The sequence below is a fragment of the Neofelis nebulosa genome, chromosome 5 (assembly GCF_028018385.1).
Source record: "Neofelis nebulosa isolate mNeoNeb1 chromosome 5, mNeoNeb1.pri, whole genome shotgun sequence".
NCBI lineage: Eukaryota > Metazoa > Chordata > Mammalia > Carnivora > Felidae > Neofelis > Neofelis nebulosa.
The window spans coordinates 86,364,089-86,388,135 of record NC_080786.1 but is presented as its reverse complement, the minus strand read 5'-3'; the positions used below and the strand labels follow the sequence as shown (position 1 = coordinate 86,388,135).

At 45.7% G+C, this 24,047-nt stretch overlaps 1 long non-coding RNA gene across 2 annotated transcripts in view; it reads right to left on the bottom strand.

Moving 5' to 3' along the window:
* The window catches only part of LOC131512372 (uncharacterized), a 124,630-nt gene that overhangs the window by 81,544 nt on the left and 19,039 nt on the right, over window positions 1-24,047 (bottom strand). For both annotated transcript variants that reach the window (XR_009262113.1, XR_009262114.1), the window contains exons 2-3: window positions 11,882-11,969; window positions 6,434-6,565 (exon numbers count right to left, since the gene is read on the bottom strand). This is a non-coding gene — a long non-coding RNA (uncharacterized LOC131512372). The remainder of the gene's footprint in view (window positions 1-6,433; window positions 6,566-11,881; window positions 11,970-24,047) is intronic.

Below are 24,047 nucleotides of genomic sequence, written 5' to 3'. Positions count from 1 at the left end.
ACTGCCCTGTATCCCGCTGCTTGTCGGGCTCCCTTCTCTGGTTTGCCATCTCCTCTGCCCTGCAGTGGGCCATGAGGAACCACCACTGTGTGTGACTAGGAGAATACCCAGCACACTGTAAAGCTTGGTAGCCATAGGAGGTGGGATGGTGACAGACAGCAGGGCTGCCTTCGGCTAGAAGGACAAAGAGCTTGGGTAGACCTGGGTGAAGGTGGGTCATCAGCTGAAGGAGGTTCCCCAAGGCAGCCATCTGGGCATCCAAGAAACACAAGCAGGGACTGCGTTGAGTGAGGAGGTAGAAATATGGTCAGAAACCCACTAAAGAGGGCTCAAGCCCAGAATGTGGCCCCAGAGTGTGTGGGTTCTGGGCCATGAAGCACCTCTGGGTTGGCAAGCTACCTTCTCCCTTCCTTCAGCATCTCCTCTCTTTGGGTCAATATGCTCAAGCTGCATCTCTGAGGCTAGCTGGTCTCTTGGTCACCTCCCACCCCATCCCCAACTCCCACCCTCAACCCCACTCCCCACCCTAGCGACCCTTGTGGCAGAAGCAAGGAGAAGGATCCCCAAGGAACCAGATGGAGAAGTCCAAAGCAATCCTTTGCAAGCTGGACATGTGTATGAAGTCCCCTTCTTTGCCCTATTTTTCTCTATAGCACATGTCAGCATCTGAAATACTATGTTTTTTGTCTGTTTACTTCACTAGAATGAGAGCCCCATGACCAAAAAAAAAAAAAAATTTTTTTTTTTTTTTACTGAATTATTTACTGCTCAATCCCTAGGGCCTAGGACAATGCCTGGCACACAGTCATCATTCAATAAATATTTGTTGGAAAAGGGGCAGCTGGGTGGCTCAGTTAAGCATCCCACTTCAGCTCAGGTCATGATCTCACAGTCTGTGGGTTCCAGCCATGCATCAGGCTCTGTGCTGGCAGCTCGGAGCCCGAAGCCTGCTTCAGATTCTGTGTCTCTTTCTCTCTCTAACCCTCCCCTGCTTGTGCTCCATCTCTCTCTCTCTCTCTCTCTCTCTCTCTCTCTCAATAATAAATAATAAACATTAAAAAAATACTTGTCGGAAAAAAATGAATGAATCTTAGATTTGTTCAAATCTCAGGGATGCCTGGGTGGTTCAGATGCCTGGCTAGGCATCTGACTCTTGATTTCAGCTCAGGTCATGATCCCGGGATTGTGGGATCAAGCCCCATCGTGGGCTCTGGGCTGAGTGTGGAGCCTACTTAGGATTCTCTCTTTCTCTCCCTCTGTCCCTCTTCCCTGCTCATGCTCTCTCTCTCTAAAATAAATAAATAAATAAAATAAAATATTGTTCAAATCTTAAAGTGTATTCTGTGATCTATCATTATTTTTTAAGTGTTTTTTTTTTAAATTTTGAGATACAGAGAGAGAGAAAAAGAGAGTGCATGCACATGAGCAGGAGAGAGGTAGAGAGAGAAGGAGAGAGAGAATCCCAAGTAGATTCCACCCTGTCAGCACAGAGCCCGATGTGGCGCTCGATCTCACAAACTGAGATCTGACCTGAGCAGAAATCAAGAGTCAGATGCTTAACCAACTGAGCCACCCAGGTGCCCCACGATATTTATTTTTAATATAAAAATGATTACTCAAATACTTGAGTAAAAATCAGTGCCTTATGTCTTCTACAAAGCGGAGGCTTCAGATGCCTGTATGCGCTGCGGCTCTAGGTTCCACCACAGAGGGAAGCTTCATTTATGATCAGACAGCAAGGATGAGAGAGGATGAGGCTGTGAGGGTCAGGCCCTCAATGTGAAGGGAGAAATTGTTTACAAAGACTTATTATGTCTCCATGACTCAGCCAGGTCAGTGGTTCTGAGAGGTACAAATACAGGAAATTATAACCGAGTGAGAAGACAAAATACACTAACTCGGTCCAGTGCCTGGCACACAGTGAGCACCCAAAAAGGTTAGCAAAATCTCTATTTGCATCTGAACTCCAGAGAAATCTTGATGAACAAGACATTCAAGGAACAGTCCTTGTAAGACTCAAGAACAGGGACTCAGTCCCTTTGTTTCCCTAGTACTTGGCACAGTGTGTGTCTAAAAGGCCCTGAATGAATGCTTGATGACTGAAAAATATTCTTTCCATTGATGTTTCTGGACATTACATTGTATTTCAGGCCTAGTGGCTGAAAATCATTCTGACATGTATTCAGCAACACTTCCACATTAGCAAGTGGAGTACTAAACTTGCATCTTCCTGTGAGGATACAGAATCTTACAAGTGGTCATCCCCAAGTACCCTGATTATCCTCGACCATGTGTCCTTGTGGGAAACTGTGGGGAGGGATGCAAAAGGGGCATGAGATTGAATTTTTTAACCCCCCAAAACCATGGGGCATTGAAAGAATTCCCTGCTCTCTTTTCCCCTGAATCTCAGGGTTAGAGCTTACAAGAGGCTAAGATCATCTAGCGCCAATGGAGAAACGAAGGCCCAGAGAAGGGAACTGGCTCCCTGAGGGCACACAGCATGCAAAGAGCATTGTCAGAAATAGAACCTTGTTCTTTTGACCCGAGTTCAACATTCTTTCCATTTTGTAGCTTTGTCTCTATCTCTTGAAAGTAGAAAGGAGAGAAAAATGCTGTTTAATTCATGTTTAAATTCTGTATTAAGAGAGAGGTATCAACTTGTCTATAAGGATGTTTACTGAGATTTAACTTTACACTCAGCACTGTCTTAACTACTGTAGGGTATAAAGCAAACACAGAATTGTCCCTATCTATTGCATGGTGTTGATGATGACAATAGTAAGTTTTGATTTTTAAATACGTGTTACATACAAGCATTGGCTGTTTTACGTGTATTGCCACAAATAATTCTCACAACAGCTTTATAGAACAGATTTCTATGTCAGACCTCTTTGGGCAGCTTATGACAGAAACCCAACTCAAACAAGCTTAAGAAAAAAAGGAAATTATTTGCACACCAAAATGAAAATACCAGGAGTTGTCTAGCTCTGGTTAGACTGTAGCTCAAACAATGTTACCAGGATCTCTCCCTCCTTACATCTTCTCTGTGTTAGCTTTACTTTCTAGCATGTTCTTCTTTTGTGATGAAAAAGATGACCCCCCACTAGCCCTGGCTCCCATGAGCCTTACAGTTTATAATTTCAGAGAGAGCCCCCTGAGTCAACTTCCACATCAGCCATCTGCAAGACCTTGACTAATCCTCTTTTAATCACATGAGCACATCTGCACCAATCATTACGTCTAGGAAAAAGAGATATTTTGATTGGCCACCCCACATCTCCATACGGTGCGGGAGGAGAGTTTCTTTTATCAGTGGAATGAAGGAGAGGCAATTCATAATCCCATCTACATAGGATGAAACTGAGACTCAGAGAAATCAAGTAATTGTCCAGGGCCACAGAGCCTGTTAGAGGCAGAACTGGTTACAAACTCAATATATTGCCTCCAAAACCTATGTTTTTTTTATTTCTCCTGAGGTTTTGTGGGGCTTTTTTGGAGGCGGGGAGAGGGTATAATTCACATACCTCAAAATTCACCATTTTAGAAGTGTACAATTTAGTAAAAATCCTGCTTTAATTGTCAGGCCAGGTGTTCTCCACTTTGGTGTGATCAGTGCTCAGTTGTGAAGTATGTGGTAAGCAATTTGTTGCTATTAATGGTTGAGTTACCAGAGGTATCGAATGATTTACTTTTAAAAATAGAAATCGGAATTAATTAAAGATTATCCCTCTAGGGGTGCCTGGCTGGCTCATTCGATAGAGCATGTGACTCCTGATCTTGGATTGGTGAGTTCAAGCCCCACATTGGGCATAGAGCTTAAAAAAAAGAAAGACTATCCCTCTAATAATGTCATCCTCATTTTCTTTTCTTGATATACTCTTTCAGATGTAGTCAGCAAAACTCCTGCTTAAGAGAGTGTTGTCACTCATGTTGAGTGTTTCCTAGGAGAAAAATGCCACAGCTTGGAGCACTGCTACAGCTTGCCATAAACAAAGCTTTCCCCATTGCAAGACAGAATGAGTAGGACTCTAAGAAAGATACAGAGCATTCTAGGAACATTAATAGAAATGACAAATCTGTTCAGCAACATTGCAGATTATAAGATTAAAATTCAATCAATATCATTTCTAGATTCCAGTAATGAAGACTGGAAAAGAAAATACAATTAAAAAAAAGTCATCTCATTCCCTAAAGAATCCAAAACATTAAGTATTTTGAAATTAACCTAAGAGGACATGCAAAATCTATTCAAAGAAAATTACAAGTCTCTACCAGCAAAAAAAAAAAAAAAAGGTATTTAAATAAATGGAGCTTTTGGCTGGGAAGATTCTACATGGTAAATGGTACAAAAGCTCAAGCAATCTTGGGCCACATTAATACTCTGCTTTAGAAAGAGGACAATGACAATCCTGTTCTCCTCTGAGCTGCTCAGATCACACCCTGAGGGAAATCCAGACAAACTAGAACATGTTGGGGGTGGCGAGTGGGGGGGTTGTTGTATGTGGCTAGGCTGGTAACACATATGGAAACCATGCCATACAAAGAACTGAACAGGTTAATCTGGATGTTAGAGAACTGGGGCATTTCCGCTGGGTAAGCGAGGATTTAGGAGTAGGGGTGGAAGGCTAGCTCTGTGAGACAACAGTGAGTGAAAATTATAGGAAGAGAGATCAAGGTAGCAGCTTTCTGAAAGTCAGAATCGTCACTGATCTAAATTGTGAAGCAGGCAGAGTCGGTGATATTATCATCCCTAACAAAGAGAGGAGAAAAAGGTCCGGGAAGCAAAAAGGATTTGTCTGTAATCACTCAGGAGGGACACAGAGACTATGGACTCCCCAGTGCTGTGTCCACTGCCCCAGCACTGAGCTTAAAGAGATACAGCGAAACAGGTGAGAACAGCCAGCAGTAAGGAAGTCACTGGAAAGCTACCAATGTCAAAGCATGACAAACAACTCTGAATATCCTGTGGAGAGAAGGATCAGGCAACGAGCAATGGTTTCCTATGGGAAAGTAATGACTTCTGACAAGAAACAGGGATCAGGAGAGCAGAAATTTCTGACAGGAGACCAGGGATTTTTGACAGGAGAGCAATGGTTTATGACAGGAAAACAGGGATTTTTCTGGCAGAAAATGTTGATTTCTGACAGGATGTTAGTGGACTTTTGACAAGAGAACAAGGATTTCTGAAGAGAGTGGTGATTTTTCTTCAGACAGTGATTTTTTAAAGGAGAGCGGACATTTCTGACAGAAAAAACAGTGATTGCTAATAGCAGAGCATGATTTCTGACAGAACCTTAGTGCCTATTACATGGGAGAGTAGTGATTTCTGACAGGAGGTTTTTGACAGCAATGAAGGTGTTAGTTAGGAAGGACAAAAAGCAGCAGCACAGAACAAAGTGGAAAACAACAGGCAAGCATCGAATTCCCTCAGCAAAGAGCTGTTCGTCCTGTGTCTGGAGGGAGGTTTCAGCAGTAAAAAGAACAAGCTGGATCAGGGAAGGCTCAAGGTGGGCGAGACCTTAGGTTCAATATCTCATTTAACAGAGGGAGATTGGGTTGAAGGGAAATGATCTGGGAGATTCAGATCATACAGGGGAGCATAAATGACTAGGAAATGCATTCCCACCCAGACACTTGGAGGAAGTAGAAGAGAAGGGGATCTGGTCCTTCTTCAGTCCCCCAAACCCAGAAATAACAAAACAAAGCCTTGGTTTTGATTCAGGAGATGCTAATGGAAACTTTTGCCCTCTTAATTAGCTACATGTTCTTGGCAGAGTGGGGGTGGGGGGTGTAGGAGGGTTGGGCAGGATAGGAGAGAAGTGGTCTCTGTAAAGCTGTAGCCCTAAAGTTATCCAAGAACCAGATCCCATCATGCTTAGAGAGAAGCCAGCCTTGTGGTAGAGAGGAAAATGAATTAAAAGAGAAGGAAGTACCGACACAGAGCCTCTGCTAGAAACAATAGGCTCACAAAATCCTGCTCAGAAGGGAAAGTGATTTCCTTTGTCCCACACTCACCACCCATGCCCCTGAGAGCTCCCAGGCTAGACCCAGACACCCAGCAGAGGTCACGTGCAAGCTCCTCTCCCTGCAAGTGGTTAGGTTTAATGTGAGCAAAAGCCCAGCAGTGCACAACCAAAGCAGGATATGTCTCAGAGGGAAGGAACGCTTTTTCTCTCAGACTGAGCTCTCATTGACCCCAGCTCCAGGCACCACGTCTACCACGTGACTGGATTCCTGTGGGCACTGAGCGCTAGGAGAATTCTAATTGTGCAGATCCCCAGAACAGCTGCAGCATCCTGAGCCAGGAGCTCCAGACTCATACTTCCGACCGGATGCAGGGCTCAGCACAGCTCTTCACACTCAGCCCTGCAGGCCTGAGGCCTCCTGCAGAGAACACCTCCCTTCCCCCCCCTTCCCCCCCACCATGGACTACCTTTAGCTCTCTCTGGGGAGTCCCTGCAGCTTTCTTCCTACAGACCCAGGGGGCATGGTCTTTTCTTTCCAGCTGCCACCACCTCTCCTCCAGGGTTCCTTTCAACCACACACTGGATTCAAATGTTCATTTCTGAGAAAGAGAGACAGAGAGTGAGTTGGGGAGGGGCAGAGAGAGAAGGGGACAGAATCCGAAGCAGGCTCCAGGCTCTCAGCTGTCAGCACAGAGCTCAAGTGGGGGCTCGAACTCGTGAACTTCGAGATCATGACCTGAGTCGAAGTCAGATGCCCAACCAACTGAGTCACTCAGGCGGCCCAGGTGACTGGATTCAGATGAAGACCCAGAATTCTCCGGCCCCCAACTCTTCATGCCTCTGACTGGGCCTCAAGTCACTTTATTGCTGCGAATATCATAATAAAATTACAGATGAGAAGCAAATTGGGGATTTCTTTAATCTCGGAAAAAATTGTATTTCTGAAGAGAGTGCTGATTTTTCTCAGGAGATGCTATGTGACTGCTCCTGTCTCACTTTGAGAACTGCCGTAATTAACCTTCCCAGGCAAAGCCCTTGCCTGTATTTCTGCCTCAGGAGGCACGTGAAATCTCTCATGTCCTCAGCACTGTGAACCACTCGGCCACCCAGAGCCTCCAGATCAGTCCTTTTCCGTGAAGACTCACAAAGTCTTCCCACCTGGATGACTTTGGGCAAGTTACTTAACCTCCCCAAGTCTCAGTTACCTTATTTGTAAAATGGGGACAAAAATGCCTCCTTCACATAATTGTTGAGTGATTACCTGAGATTACATATATATGTATATATCTATATCCGTATATATCCATATTTCTACATATATATGAAGTATCTGGCACCCCATAGGCTTAGTATATTTGGTGCCCTGACTTCTCCCTGGGGGAGAGCAGTGACCTTGAGAGCAGGGCTGCAGCAGGAAAGGCTGCTCAGCCGGGTGGAGGATGAAATACCAGAGGTGCTTCGCTCACAGTTCAGGTGCCCTGGGTGGGGCTCTTCTGCACAAAGGCACCATAAGGGCACCATAAGGGCACCATAACGGCAAGCCACAGCTGCTGGGTGCCTGTGCCAGCACCCAGCCCACCCTGCTGGGGAAAGAGAGAATGACACTTCTAAGGCAAGCATTTATAATAACCGGCAAAGCCAGGTTCTCCCCCTCTCCTGCTTGTCACTGGGGGCCTTGGCAAGGTAGAGAGCAGCTGCCCTTGGATATGTTCCTCTTTTCTCATCAGAGGGGTCTCCTGGAGTGTGGGCTACCCTGCCTACGCCTAGGCCTTGGCAACCACTCCTCCTCCCACCAAGCCTCTCATTGGGGTGATTTGCAGGGTCTCTAACTCTACCTTTATATCCCAGGGCCACGAAAGAAGCTCTTTTTTAATAGTATCGTTAAAGGGCCAAGCAGGGATTTTTTTCGTCTTTTCCCTAGTCCTAAAGGACTAAAGGATGGAGTTCAAGGCCCCAGCCACCCTGAAACACCACAGCCTCAGCACACAGCTCTCAAGGGAAGAGGCTTTCTGTGCAGGGCTGCCTTGATCATTACCCCTTTCTGTCTTCATTTTTGTCTCACATAGTTTGTAAGACACGAGACAAGATAAAAAGGTTTTAATTCATAGTTTTGTCTCCCCAAGTTAACCTGTGTGTTTCCCTTTCACTCTTCTCTCTCACTGGTACCCAAAGGCATCCCCAGTCCACACGAACCAGAAATACACACTCGCAGAAACCGCAGAGCCAGGGCTCAGACACAAAGGCTGAGAGTGTGCTTGCAGAACCAGATTTTCCTCTCCCAAACACCAGACAAAACTGGGTTGGGGAAGCAGGAAGAGACAGCTGGGCCCAGACAAGAGGAGTGAGGACACCTGAGTCCTTGAAGTGGGGAAGAGGGTGGAGGAAGAAGGGAGCAGATGGGAGGGCACACAATGTGGGGCTCAGCATGGATCCCCCTCCCCAACCATCAGTGCTGGGGTTGGAACAGCCCAGGAACTGGGCTGGTCTGGAACAGCAAATGGTGACCTTAGGGGCCAGGAACTGGGCTGGCCTGGAACTGCAAATGGTGACCTTAGGGGCCAGCAGTAGGGAGGAGGCCAACATGGAAAACTTTGCTCCTGAACAGAACCAGGTGGAAATTTTTAAGTAGGAGCAGTGATGCACTGTATACTGCTAAGGGGTTTGACTATGGTGGGAATGCTCTCCTCAAATGAAGGAATTTTTGATGGAAGAACTGTTTAGAAAAAGTTGGAGCCATTTGAGCAAAAATCCTCAATTTACCAGCACAGAACTAACTGAATTTTTCCAGTAACTGGAATAACTTTTTGGACTATTTTTAGCAGGAAGAGGTATATAATAAAGAATTGAAAATAAATCAAGGATTTCTCCCTTCCTTCCTTCCTTCCTTCCTTCCTTCCTTCCTTCCTTCCTTCCTTTCTTTCTTTCTTTCTTTCTTTCTTTCATGTTTATTTATTTTTGAAAGACAGAGAGAGACAGAGTATGAGTGGGGGCGGAACAGAGAGAGACGGGGAGACACACAATCCGAAGCAGGCTCCAGGCTCTGAGCTGTCAGCACAGAGCCCAACGCAGGACCCAAACTCACAGACGGTGAGATCATGACCTGAGCCGAAGTTGGATGCTTAACTAACTGAGCCACCCGGGCGCCCCAAGGATTTATTTTCTAAAACAACAGACCAGCTTCTAGGGACTCCCCTGGCCAGCACAATCAATCCCTATTTACACTTTTACAGTAGGAACAACTGATGTTCAGAAGGATGACCCTTGAATCGCCAAGTCATCAAAAGAAAGTTTCAGTTCACTCAACTGCCAGAATCCCTATTTCCTTTACATTATAGGGAAGTAGAGCATGACTATATTTCTAAATTAACCACAAACTCCTTGAAATCGATTTTTCAAGAATTCTAACATCCTTTGGATAAAGGCAATACTGTATATAAATTGAATGTATTGCACATTCAGGAATGATTCCTCTTTGAAGAAGAACCTCATGTGGTTGCATCTTGTAGAGCTTTCATTTGAATGGTATGCACTAGGGGTCCTCAGTTTGGGGGTTAGGGGAGCGCCCCCTAGGAGTATTTGGCAATATCTGGAGACAACTTTGGTTGTTCCAGTTGAGGGATGGGAGAGGGGGTGGGATGCCACTGGCATCTAGTAGGTGGTTACCAGGAATGTTGGTCAACATCCTACAATGCACAGAACAGCCCTCCACAACAAAGAATTATTGGACCCCAAACATCAGTCGTGCTGAGGTTGAGGAATCATGGCTCGTGACGATGCAGAAAGATGTGAGAGCCAGCAGGGTAACTTTCCCGAGACTACTCACAGGCTTCTGGGCCAGGCTCAGAGGCTATCAGCCATTGCTTGGGGCTGGTCTCACCTCACCCAAGCTCTTAAGATGGTTATATGATCTAAAGCTAGGACATTCATCTGCAATAAAATCTAACAACTGGTATGTCTGGCTGCTCTCTGCTGGCACTAAGGATACTCAGCTGAGCTTGGAGTGAAATAGAAGTCGTTCCACCAGGACTTAAGACTGAGGCTCTAGGACAGTACATATTTTCCCTGGGCAGGACTGGAAGGGTGCTTTAAAGAGCTCTGGTAGCACCCTTCCAGCGGGTGTGGCTACTGCTTCCACTGGCAACCATGTCTTCTTGTGACCAACACCTTGTTTCTCTGGATGTGTTAACGTCATCAGTAAAGTCTGACTTCAACCTGAGGCCAGAGTCTACTTAAGATGATGCATTACTTGGCTCTGATCCATTCGTTATGTTTACATTGTGCAGTTTAATGTGGGAATTCCCTGATCTGAGAGCAGAGGTAATTATTTTGAGGAGCCAGCTAATCCCTGAGTGCCTAGAGGTTCAATAACTAACGTAGTTTGCTCTACCCTCGTACAAGTATTTGGCAAAACTATTACTATGATGTAGCAACAAATAAAATATAAATGATTTGGGGCGCCTGGGTGGCTCAGTCGGTTAAGCGTCCGTCTTCGGCTCGGGTCATGATCTCGCGGTCCGTGGGTTCGAGCCCCGCATCGGGCTCTGTGCTGACAGCTCGGAGCCTGGAACCTGTTTCGGATTCTGTGTCTCCCTCTTTCTCTGACCCTCCCCTGTTCATGCTCTCTCTCTGTCTCAAAAATAAATAAATGTTAAAAAAATTTTTTTAATTAAAAAAAATATATAAATGATTTGAACAAATAAAACGTGGTCACAATTCATAATAGCTTTTTGCCAATATGTATTTTTCAACCAACAAATAATAAAAATATAATCGTGTAGGACTGGGTATGGGAAATATACTGGTGATAAAAAGGATGGCCTATACTAGACAAAGTTGTGAACCACTGGTTTGACTTTCAGAAAGTTAATTTCCCAAAATTTTTAGTTCTCGAGCAGGGAGGCACAGCATCCCAAGGTTGCCTTATACCTCTTATGGAATCTGCTTAGTCTCTTCCTAGGGACACACTGTGGGAATCAGTCCTAGCCTCTTGCATTTGCATGCTTTGCAATTTCTAAAACATTTTCACATCCATTATCTTATTGGCTCTTCCAATAACCAGTGAGAAAGGTAGAACAGGGGCTATCACTTCTACTTTATGAATGAGGGCAGGGCTTGTATATACAGCCTGCAGAGCTGGGTTCTGGTCCCCATCTTCTAATTCAGGATCCAGAGCTTTCTCTACTCCTCCTGCATTAATAACAGAACCTCTAGAGGGATCTGACCCACCAAATACAAAACTCCAATCCACAGTAATTGGTGGACGAAGAAATACAAGAAGTATTTAAAAACATTTTTTTTATGTTGGGGCGCCTGGGTGGCTCACTTGGTTGAGCGACCAACTTCGGCTCAGGTCATGATCTCGTGGCTTGTGGGTTCGAGCCCCGTGTCAGGCTCTGTGCTGACAGCTCAGAGCCTGGAGCCTGCTTCAGATTCTGTCTCTGTCTCTCTCTCTCTGCCCCTCCCCTACTCATGCTCTGTCTCTCTCTGTCTCAGAAATAAACATTAAAAAAAAATTTTTTTTAATTTTTTTTAATGTTTATTTATTTTTGAGAGAGAGACAGAGACAGAGTGTGAGCAGAGGAGGGGCAGAGAGAGAGGGAGACACAGAATCCGAAGCAGGCTCCAGGCTCTGAGCTGTCAGCACAGAGCCTGACACGAGGCCCGAACCCACAAACTCTGAGATCATGACCTGAGCCGAAGTCAGACACTTAGCCTACTGAGCCACCCAGGCACCCAAGAAGTATTTAAGAGCTTTGATGAACTAATCATTTCATATACATCTGATCCCAGTTAGTTTATGAGAATTGCACAAGTGTAAAAAACAAAAACAAACAGAAAGTTTGACACACACACACAAAACCCACAGAAAGTAATAGAAAAGCCCATGTTAAGCTGCCATGGAAACTCACATTTACCTTAAGATTCATATTTGGTACAATTTTCTGAAATTCCCCCTTTAGGCTCCAGGTGATCTTGGAATTCTCTGAACCTCACTTTCTAAATCTGAAAATTAAAAAAAACAAAATAAAGCTAAACCAAATCATATATTTCTGCATTATTTCATCTTTCATATTCTATTAGCCTAAATCTATGAATTCTGTCAGCATCATCAAAGGAAGAACTCTCCAGAATAAATGAAAGACATTCATCTATTTATTCAGCCACTCAGTCATTCAACAAACACTGATCAAATGTAAGGCACTGCACTAGGCTCTGTGTAGAGTACAAGATTTCAAAACCAGAAAAGTCCACTGAACACTCATGCAGCTAACCTCTGTAAGGAAACCAAGAACAACTACAAGAAAGTCATTATGATTGGCTTACAATTGATGCTTTAAACCACTCTTGATTAAAAGTAAGGGCTCTTTTATTGGAATGTAAAGTATGCAGACTAAGAAAATTTCCTGCAAATGACTCAGAAATTCTCTGAATTCTAAACAAGCTCTCAAATGGCTATAGTGTTTAGAGAAAACTAGTAATGGAACACTTTACCTTAAATTCTTTACAATGAGAATCTAACATCTTCAACATAAAAACTTGAAAACGGCTTCCAATGCAACAATCTCAAGGGCAAGGAAAAAATATTTATTAGATTTAATCTAGAGTCTGGTATTGACTGCTGTCCACTAAGGGACTTTCTTCCTGTGTTGAAAAAAATATGTACAGTACAATCCCATTATTCACACGATATCTTTTCATTTTATCAAAGAGTAGACACATTTTACTTATTGGGGGGGGATGAGATTGATTTGGCAAATGGAAACCAAGGCAGTATTTCTAGAAGGATATTTTCACTTCCAGCATTACATGGAAGATGACAAAATTAGGCAGGAAATCACAAAAGCCTCTGATACAATGGAGGAAATTACTTGTGTGGTTTATCCATAAAGAGGATACACCGAGGAGGTGCCCAGACAGATAAAATGGGGGGCCCAGTGGTTACTTTGTTTCATTTCTGAACATCACTATGGGATACCAGTACCAGGTGCCCTGAGACCGGGGTTTTAAGAGGGGGTAGATGCTGTCCCTACTTCTAAGATGTTTACTGTCCTTTCAGGGGAGGCTTGGCCAAATAACTGGAGAGTTCCAGCCCAGTGTGATCAGAACCTCATGGGGCCAGGATCGGGATTGTGCGAGCACAAGCACGTAGGAGGGCTCTCACACCCAGGCTGGGGGTCTGTGGGTGTGGCCCGGACAAGAGCCTCTCTAAAGGACCCTCTACGACTGACATTTTACATGTGGCTAAGAAAAGGAAAAATAAGTACAGATAACAAAGTATAATAAGAAATCCTTCGGAGGGAAAAACAGTACATGAAAATAGTGTCGAATCCTCTACTAATCTTTATTCAATTGCACTTGGAGAGAGGAGACAGGCAATCATGGAGGCTCTGGGGTCCGCAACACCTTCCTGGCAGGTTTGCTTAGGGTCTCAGGGAATCTCCAGGGACATCCACTCTTCGCATTAGCAGTGCATTGGGCCACAGGACACCCCACAGCCGCACTAATACATGCTATATTAGATTACAAAGCCGAGTAATTGCCAGTTAAGCTTCAAGTAATGGTGAGGTCATTCATCTGTGTTTCGTTCATTTGTACAGCAATTAATTTGTACCTAAATTAACAATAAAAGTGGTTATGTGATCCAATAGAGGAGAAAGGACGGCAAGAAAAAACTAACTTCATCCGTTTTATTCTACTAGCAAGGCCAAATCACTCTTTTCCTCTTTTCATTGTTGTTTATCTCTCTGGAGAAGGTGATTTTCAGGCCAGCAAAGTGGGAACCAGTCGTGCATGCTGGCCCCGGTCAGGGGTCCGGCCTCAAAGGCTGTGGCCAGGAAAATGAGATCTGTGTGATGCAATGTATTGTTGACTTGAAATGGCACCAGCAGGTCACTTCTGCAGCATGCTCCCAAGGAAGGCCAGGAAACAGGCCCTCTGGAATTGTTTAAGGCAAAGATAGACACAAACTAACTCAGAAGATGTTAGCACAGAATTAGCAAGCTGGAGCTCTTGGGCAGCATATGGCCAGCAGACACATTTTGTTTGGCATGAAAAGGTTTTTAAGTCTTTGGATTTGTTTCCAATGTTTAAAAATTAGGGTATTTCACATGAATATTCAGATCTCCAGTTCTCTTGAAAGGTTGGAATACTGTTTGCACTACATCTACGTTCCTGCCTGGCAACATTTGCCTGGAACAGCGTGGTCACTGTCCTGTACAGTCAGGCAGTGCTTGCCAATTGAGTATAGTCCCCATCACTCCCTATTGCCCTATACTGTGCCTGCCTCTCCCTGTTAACTTGTCTGGCTCGTGGAGGATTTGAGTGCAACCACTGTTTTTAGCATTTGCTTCGTCACTCACAGAAGCAATCTGCTCTGGTCACTCTTTATATCAGCTTCACTTCTTAACTGCCTAGAGCAGTTTTTTCAATCTGAATGTCTTGCACATAGAGGCGGTGCCCTGACCAAAAGTCTTATACCTGCTGCTGTGTTCTTCGGTTTTGGCATTGAACCTGTTGTCACAGAACCGCAGACCTATCCAAAGGAGTAGAAGCAGCTTATCCACCTGTCTCATTTAGGAACTAAGGCTCAGAGAGGCCAAGTGACTTCTTTAAGGTCACACAGCAACTTGAGACAGAGCTAAGACTAGAACCAGCTCCAATGCTTTTCCTCTGATACTTCAGCCCCTTCGGGGGTGCTCATTCATGAGTCTGCATGTCCCAACGCAAGAATATAATTTCCCAAGTCATTGTGTCATCTTAAGTCTGAATACTGCAGGTCTGTTGGGCACTGGTATCTGTTAAGGTGGCCCCTGATGATAAGATATGGTGTTCAAACTTACTTTCTGATTTCAGTCTGTTGACTTCGGAGAGCTTTGAACTGGGAGTGAAGCCAACTGGGTTCAAGTTTCAACTCTCCCTCTTAGCAGCTGTGTGATCTTGGGCAAGTTTCCTTGCCTCTCTGAGTCAGAATTCCCCAATTGTAAGATAAGAATGCCTGCCTCACAGAATGTTGTGATAATCACAGGACATAACAAACATGAAAGTTCTCAGAAAAATGTATTAAGTAAGATAAATGCAAATTACTATTACAGGGCATTGAGCTTAGCTATCAGAGAATCTCAGATTCCCACCTTTTACAAGTGAGGCTCAGGAAACACATCCAGCTGGCTACCAGCAGAGTTCAAATTAGCAAGCATGTCTCATGTCTCCCCCACCACGACCACAGATGGACTCAAGGATCTAAGTTACAGCCATGTGGGCCCAAGCACGTGGGCACAGAGGAGCATCAGCTGGCCCTGAGGGTGAGATGGGAAATGCCCTAACCTCCCCTCACTAAGGTCTGTGAAAACAGAGCCCCAGTCTCAGAAACAGAATCACTAACTGGCTCTCCTGCTACGAGCGGAGCCCCACGCTTGCTGGTGACCAATCCCCAGTCCGTGAGCATGGGCTTGCGAAGCATTATACTGCACAAATGAACACCGCTTTTGCAAATTTGTGGGACCTGCCAGCCCTCTCTGTTTAACTAGATCTCCGCAGTGACATCCAGACATGTTCTGCATTAAATTAGAGCTGGTAATTTCAGAGGGAAACAGCTCTGAAATGGCATGAAAGACAAAAATCTGTTCCTTGAAAAATGGCACCATATGTGCCTGCCTTGCTGCAGTTAGGGTAAAAGGCTTTCCCTCCCTTTGTTACTCATCGAGCCGCCGATGTTAATGTCAGATTTGCAACAGAACCATATACTAATGGAACCTAAATTAGCTCTAAAATTAGCTCTTAACAAGAAACTGGAGGCTAGCTCAAGGCAAGCAGATTTCTCTGACTGTGAGAGACAGAAAGCATTTTAGCAAAGCAGCCACATATTGATATTCTCGAGCCTCAAAAAAGATCACTCTTCACTGTGAGTGAATTGCCTGGGAAGAATTGTGCACAGCCTGCTGTTTGTCTGTGTCAGGAACTAGCAGCTCAACCTGCAGTTTTAAGAAAGCCTTCCGCCAAAAAAAGAAGCTGTTGAGAGTCTGGAGCGCGGATGAGGAGAGGGAGGGACTTGGGATGTCAGACCTGTGTTGGGGGCCAGGTCCTGGGAGTGGCAGCTTTCTGGATTTTAGAGCATGTTCCATTATCACTATCCAACTAACACCTTTAGAGAACCTAGAGACTATAGAAAAAACAGTGACAGGAAAGATTTACATGGATAAAGAATATTTAGCAGCTGACATGAGTAACTGTTATATTCCACCATCCCGAAAAATTGGGGACCGAAAATTTTCTAAAGCACATCCTATCGATAGTTATTATCGATACTTATCCCACTTCTGAGATATCAACAGAATGGTAAACTTCACTAACAGGCCCAGCCCAGCCAAGTTTTTCCTGTCCCTCGCTCCTCAATGACCCCAGGTTGGAATTTGACAGTTAATGGGTTGGCATTTTGAAGGCCACTCCAGGTTTGCAGACCAGGCCTGGGGGAGAGGGAGGCTGAAGGATGCAGGATGGGTGGTCAGAACCTCTGAAACCTACCCAAGGAAAAATCAGAACTAAGAAACCATTGCAGCTGGGGAGTAGCAGGAAACCGGCTTAGGTGCAGGGTGGTTTGAATTAGGCACCCTCCCACTGGGAAAAATGTATCCAATTCTCATGGGTGAGGAGTCTACATTCCCATTCACTCTGAGAAGCAATGGACTCCTGTTTGGCCAAGGAGTGCCTCTAAACCTGACATCTAGGGCATGTAAATTCCCTTCTGCTTCACACCCGGAACAGTCAATGAGCACTGTCGGCCGAGCACTTGGTTTATCCATGGCAATTAAACAAGACGGTGTATATGAATGTGCTTTGTAAAAGATAAAATACTACACAAATCCTAGTTATTAGCAATGATACATGTACTGCCTCACAGTATTATAAGACTTCTTTGAAAGTGCTGTTCAAAAGAAAGTTATTATTATAAAAAATTCTGGAATCTTCTGGCCCCAGAAAAAACTACAGATGTAATAAAGGTTTATCAAATTATCAACAATTGAAGGAAAAACTGAATCCCAGAACACACTGTATTAGGTTAACTAGAATTACAACTGGCAGAAACATATTTCTTGTTAAATAAATTATAAAAAAAAGCGTTTTAAGTGAAACAAATATCGAGTTCTCTAATGATGCTTATAAATCAATTTTTAAGATAAAGAACTTGCTCTCATAATTGTTCATTCTTCCTGGCAGGACAAATCTCATAAACTCACAACCTTTCGTGCCAGTACAAAGAGATCCATCTTCTCTGATTATCTCTATAGCCTAGGGTCTGCAGCACGACTGGACCAACACTGGCAAGCACAGGCTTGCATTCTGTCCTTCTCTGAATCTGCTAAGAGCTTCATGAGGTGGTTTCTAATACACCTTTCTCATCAATAAAACAAGCTCCCTTTAAACATATCCCTCAAACTCAAGGAAAAGAGAGATTGCCTATTAAAAACAACGGACCAGGGACGCCTGGGTGGCTCAGTTAGTTCAGCGACTGATTTCGGCTCAGGTCACGATCTCATGGTTCGTGGGTTCGAGCCCCGCGTCTGGCTCTGTGCTGACAGCCCCGAGCCTGGAGCCTGCTTTGGATTCTGTGTCTCCCTCTCTCTCTGCCCCTCCCCCACTCATTCTCTGTCTCTGAAAATTAAATGAATGTTGAAAAAAAAATTGAAGACAACAGACCGCAAAAATAACTGCGCATGAATGGCAAGTGTAGCAGCTTGCTAGGGCTACCCTAACCAAGAACCATGGACTGGGTGGCTTAAAAAACAGAAATTAATCTTCTCACAGTCCTGGAGGCTACAAGTCTACAATTGAGGTGTCGGCACGGCTGGTTACTACTGAGTCCTATTTCCTTCGCTTGTGGATAAGCCACCTTCTCCCTGTGTCTTTCCTCTGTACCCGTTGTGTCTAAATTTCCTCTTCTTATGCGGACACCAGTCATATGGGATTAGGGCGCATTCATATGACCTCATTTTCCCTTAATGACCTCTTTAAAGGTCTTATTTCCAAATACAGTGACATTCTGAGGTACTGGAGTTAGGACTTCAACATATGAATGTGAGGGGGGGCGGGGGGACAGGACATGGTTCAGCCTCATGTAACCTCTGCCAAAATAAAAAAGCCCATAGATAACCTCCACAACACCAGCGCGAGACCAAGATACTCACAACCTCCTCCTGCACAAATTGCACACATCTGTGATATGTGTTTTGCCCACCCACAGGGCTGTGTGTGGCCCGTGCAAGGGCACAGATAGCGTAATGAAGGCAGTCCCATAGAAAGGGGTTGAGGGAGAGGAGGTGGGGCTTCTCTGTCAGCGTCAAGGTCAGTCGTGCTGGCATCTGAACAGCAGCTGCTGGAGCAGAGGGGAGGAATGGCAGAAGGAGGGAGGGTTTCTGTGAACCATGTTGGGATTTTTCCCCCTGACTTTTTTTTTTTTTTTTTTTTTTTTTTTGCCCTTAAGGAATTGCTCCTGGCCACTTAGTAAATCTGGGAGCAGATCCTGAGTCCCTGGAGATCTGATCCCCTTCCCCCACCCCAACCTAACAGACCACATCTGATGGAGTAGACAGAGATGGAAAACACTGTCTCATTAGCAACAGGCTCTGCCCTTTCAGATTTCCAAAGAAACCTGCAGAGAAAAACAAGTGTGTTCAAACACCACCCCACCCCACCCTGCAGATGGGGGGCCTGGGCCCTACCGTCTGGAAGCTTCCTGATTTTCCTGTGGGAACAGTGCGTGTGATGTGAGGCGTGCTCCAGAATGCCTGTAATTTTCCACCTGCGGACCTCCCTAAGAGATACAAGCCTAAACAGGAGTGACAAAGGGAACCAGGGAAGCACAGCTTCCAGTCTAATGAAACAGGATCACCTGGAAATGCTCAGAACTAAACCAGGCATAACAATGACCAGAATTATTGAATGTCTCCCCCGTGGTGGGAATATGTGGGAATGTTACTATACAATGTAAAACCCTCTCGCTCTGTGGTAGAGATCACTAGCTTTATTTTACAGATGAGGAAGCCCAAGCGAGGTTAAATGACTCACCTCCCCAAGACCAACAACTACGACAGGGCTGCGGTTTGAACCAAAGCTGGGACAACAGTCCACCGTACTGCCTTTCCCTGTGCCCAGGCCTCTGGTAGCGAATGCCTGCTTCCCTCGCAGCCCTACCATACCTCAGGGGCCACGGTCACTGGAGTCAGCACCAAATGGTTCTCTTTTCTGCCTCTGCCAAGTGCAGCCCTCACATGTGGCCACTCGGTGCCCTGCTCAGGATAACACATTGCAGGCCCTTACCAGGGGAATTGAACTCAAGTATCATGAGGTCATGACACAAGCCACACTAGGTCACGGGAGTGAATGCCAGCATCCTGATTCTGGATGAAGGCATGGGGAGGCCCAGGAGAGCCCTCACCGGGTTAGTGGAGAACCGGCCTGTCTGCCAGAGAGCAGCAGAGAGGCACACGGGAGGCGAACAAAGTTTCAGACCACGAAGAAATGCATCGCACCCCCTGCCCCGTGATCTTTCCCACACTTTATGAGGTGCTTAATCAAGGGTCTTTACAATAACTTCTAGTCTGAAACAGCAACTAATGGAGAAGACAGAAAGTGGAGAACAGGCATGCCTAATGCCGTCACTTTTCTCTTGCACAAACCGTTCCCTCATCACATGCTTTGCTTCTCTAGCTGCCAAACTGCGCTAATAATGCTGACCACCTATTTCCCTTGGAGCTCCTAGGGAAAAGTATTAGATAAACACCATACCGTTCAAATGGAATCTGGGCTTGTTTTCACTTTCACTGCCAAACGGAAAGCACACAGCATTTCAAACGTGTCCTCCAGAGCTTTAAAAGCCTTCTTCATTTCCTGCGTGCTTTGGGAAAGAAGGTCCTAATGTATTTTAGAAACTATGTATTTTCTCTTTTGGAATTGGAATCTCTGAATAGGTAAAGGAAAATCAGATTAAGAAATCAATCTAGTCATTAATTGCTACTCACACACACAGACCCTCCTTCCTGGCAGGTGTCAGTCAAAAGTTTATAGAAACGTTGTCAATCTGGGGGAAATCCTGATGCACCCTGTCATCCTCATGGAAAGCAGGTATTCGCTTTGCCTTTTTCTTCATCAGAACTAGTTTCTTCCTCCAAAGCCTTTCTAAACAGCTATTGATTTCCCTCCCTAGAATAGGCCATTAATAATGTCTGGGCCTCAGGAGTCTCTTTAATGTTTCGTCTTTGTTTCAGAAGTTGTATTTGTTTGCAGAGGCCCTCTGGGGGCCTCCCAGTCATAGGCCAGCAGCCCAAACTGGGTTCTCAGGGTAATTCGCATCCCAGCCACACCCCAACCTGGGTCAGAGCTTGCCTGCTGCCCATCCTGCCCCCAGCACCTCCCCCCAGCAGCCAGGTCCAGTCTGTGTCTGGCTCCTGCTCTCAGCAGTCTGCCCCAGCCAGCAGGCATCTGCTAAAAAGGTAACTGGAAACCTAGGTGGGAGCTGCTCAATAATAAGGTGCAGGACTGTCCCTGAACCAGATACTTCTTAGGCATCCCCAGAAATGCTTCAGCCTCTCCGAAGGCCATGCGTTTCAGCCCCAGTCTTCACTGCAGTGACCAGTTCTGTGTGGGCCCCAACAACGTTCACCTGGGCCTGACCCCGCAGTGCCTCCGCTCAAGGCCATTCCATTTGCCACTACTCACGGGGCTTCCCTGTTGATCCTGACACATACGATGCCTGATGTTCACGCATGTACAATAGGGAGGAGAGGAGTGGAGGAATACATGCCCCGTGGGCCAAATGTCTCCATTAGGAGAAAGTTTTTCCTCCAGACTGAGAAGGAATGTTGTATGTGGTTGTCATGTGACCTCTCAGAAGGTGGTCTCACAAAATGAGCAGTTGTAATTTGCAACAAGTTGGGGCCACTTGGAACATGCCTTTATATTGGCTCTCCCTCATCCTCACACCCCTTTTCCTTACTTTGCTCTTTGGGATGCACCCCCTAACAAAGCCGATATACTTATGCAATTACCCCAGGCTGTGCATTCTGAGGAAGCTAAGGTACACAGTCCTTTCTAACGATGTGAGCATTTTAAAAGGGACATCTCAAAGGAGGAGGTGTCAAGACTCAAAGAAAGGCATTCTAATGATAGAATCTTGCATAGTGGGGCTGAAGGAGGGTAATGTCAATCCGTATTTTCAGAAGCTGGGGATGAGAAGGGAATTACTCTCTTTTGCTGCCTTGTCACCTCACACCAATTGGCATCCTCCTCCCTCTGCCCTTGTCTTGACCCAGGCTTCTCTCTGCCTGGCTGTGCTGTGACATGCTTTTTTTCCCCTCTTGTACATTCTGCTTCCCAAGGTGTTTTATCCCAGGGAAACACCTGCTCCCTCTGAAGGAGGTTGCCGAAGTTATAAATGAGCCTCCAACAGAAAAAGATGTGTTCAAGAGAGGGGAAAGAGAAACAGGTAAACAAGTGGGTCAGAATGTTTCTCTGAGCATCCCAGGATGATGCAAACTTCGCATTCCCTTGAGTCCCTGGTTTGAATCCTGAGACCAACCTCAGAATGGTCTGAAATCATCCTGACCATCACTTTCTTCGTGTGCTCTGGGCTTCTCCCCTTCTGTACTTTGCCTCACCCTCTTTCCTCCGTCCAGGCGTGCCCTTTTTCTCCCCTATTTTTACATGCTAAATCCCATGTGTACTTCAGGACTCGGAACAAAATGCTAGTTCCTCCAGGGAGCCTTCCTGGATTCCTCACTGGGGCATGATTTCTCAGTCCTCAATTTTTTTCCCTTCTTAAGTTTCTTACCTCTGATTGTAAGCATCCTACTTGTGGGACTCTGGCTGATTCTCCTGTGAGTCAGCTAAGGGACCTCCGTGTGGTGGTTGGTCAAGAAATAATGAGGAAAAGCAGGAAGATAGGGAAGGAAGGAGATTCTGGGCCCAGACAAGTGTCCTCTGAGTCTGGGATATGGCAAGGTCAATGGCCAGTTTTCTTTGTTTTTTCCTTTGTGTGCACTTCTAGTGTTGCTAATGACAAGCCACAGCTGAGAATCTCAAATTTGCTGTTCTCAGGTGAGACATTTGCCTGACGTAATGCTCTCTCTCTCTCCTTCCCCTCACCTCACAGAAGAGCTTGTGTCCAAAGCCCATTACCGACTCCAGTGCGTGGACCTTGCAAGGATGAGTTGCCTAAGGATATGACAAACATGGGCCCCAAGTGTCCAGTCAGTGGGGAAAGTGGCTGTCCTGGGGGATGGGGAGGGGCTCCCACCTTGCCTTCTCCTTGGTCCTCCTTCCCAGCTAACAGCCTCCTAACCTTTTACTTGGTTTCTCCGTTGAGCCTGGTCTCCCATTCTCCCTTTAACATCTCTGAGGTTTGAGTTCCTGGTGACTAGATCTACAAGCCTTGCATATTTAGACAATGTCCTTTTGCACACAGGGAGCCCTCAAACAGATGGATTGAGTTAGTAAAGACAGACCATTTCCTTACTCAAAATTGCTTAAGGGTAAGGAGCCCTGACCCTGAAGGCAGGCTCTCTCCTGGAGGCATGAGTGAGGCATGTTCGTGATCCAAGTGGCTTCCTAGGCCTGCTGAATCCTCTGTTTGATGCCCAGGCATCCTGTAGACTTGCCCAATAAAAGATAGAACACCTAGTAAAATTTCAATTTCAGATAAGCAATGAAAAATATTTTAGTGTTTAAGTATATCCCATGCAATATTTGGAACATACTTATACCAGAAATTATTTGCTGTTCATCTGAAATTCAAATTTAACTGGACGCCGCATATTTTTATTTGCTCCATCTGGCAACCCTCCCTTAGAAGATCCAGGAACCCTCTCTTGCAGCCATTCTCTGGCCCCCTCTGTGGGTCCCTGGGGCCAGGGAAAGGTCATATCAGCTGCAAGAAACCTTAGGGGTTTTGGGACTGCTAATTTCTGCCCCCCTAAACTACTTTGCAACAGGAGAAGGAGGATTTATTTTCTTCTAGGATTACTTCTAAGATGGGGTAAAAATATACGCATTGTCCCACTATTTATGCTCTATATCCGAGAAACCATTAAACTTGGAAAGGAGCTTACAGTTTTACAGAGTCTGGCCGTGCTTTCCCTCTTCACTCTCAGGATGAGTCCTGGATGCACAGGACACAAGGTGGACCAGAGTTATCTGTTTCAGAGTTGGGGGCCCGCAGGCCCGGGGAGTTCAGTGACTCACTTACAGCCCCAGGAAGAATCCTGGGGGAGCCAGGACGAGCCCTGGGTCTTAGGCTCCTGGCGCAGTGCTCCTCCCTCCTGTGCAGCCTGCCTCCTTCTCAGGCCACTGGGCTCCAAGTTAATTAGGCAGCAGAGAAGTCTTTGGAGGAAGCTGAAAGAGAGAGCAAGTGCCCTGGAGGGATTGGTGTGGGGGTGCAAACCAGAATGGCGTGTTTTAATTGATCTTTGATTGTGCCAACAACTGCCGGCTCCCAGGGCAAGCAGCTGCTATTTCTGAGTCAGCACCCTTCCGTGAGGCTTGGCCTGCCCAGAGTGCAGGCATTTTGGGCTTTTCTCCCCACCAACCACACACCCCCCGCCCCCCGCCCCCACAAGCTCTTTGTGCAGGAAGTGGGTCTGTGCAAAGCAAAAGGTTTCTTCTGCTTTCTTAATTAGCCAAGCAGCTTGGAGCCTGGAGTCCCGGGAATTCTGTCCAGAGTCACCTGCAGCTTCTCCCCACCCCTCCATCCAGTTTATCCTAGAAGTCCCAAGAGCCCTAACTCTGCTGATGAAGCTAGACACAGCTCTGAAGACGCTGCAGGAAGCTTTTGAAGTACAATATACTTTGTGAAGTAGTTTGAAAACTTCTGTGCTACTTAGCAAGTTTCCTAGCAGACGTGGTTATTCAGAGCCTCCAGGGTACGTATGCCCAGCTGTAACGCTGGAGAAAGAAAATGCTTCCAATAGGAAGAAACCCTCTCCAGTGTCTCTAGAGACCTTGGGATTTGGAACGATCTCTTTTCACCAGATGAGGAGAAAGACCGTAGATTGGGGGTCCTTTTGCCACTGAACACACATGACTGTATCTCCA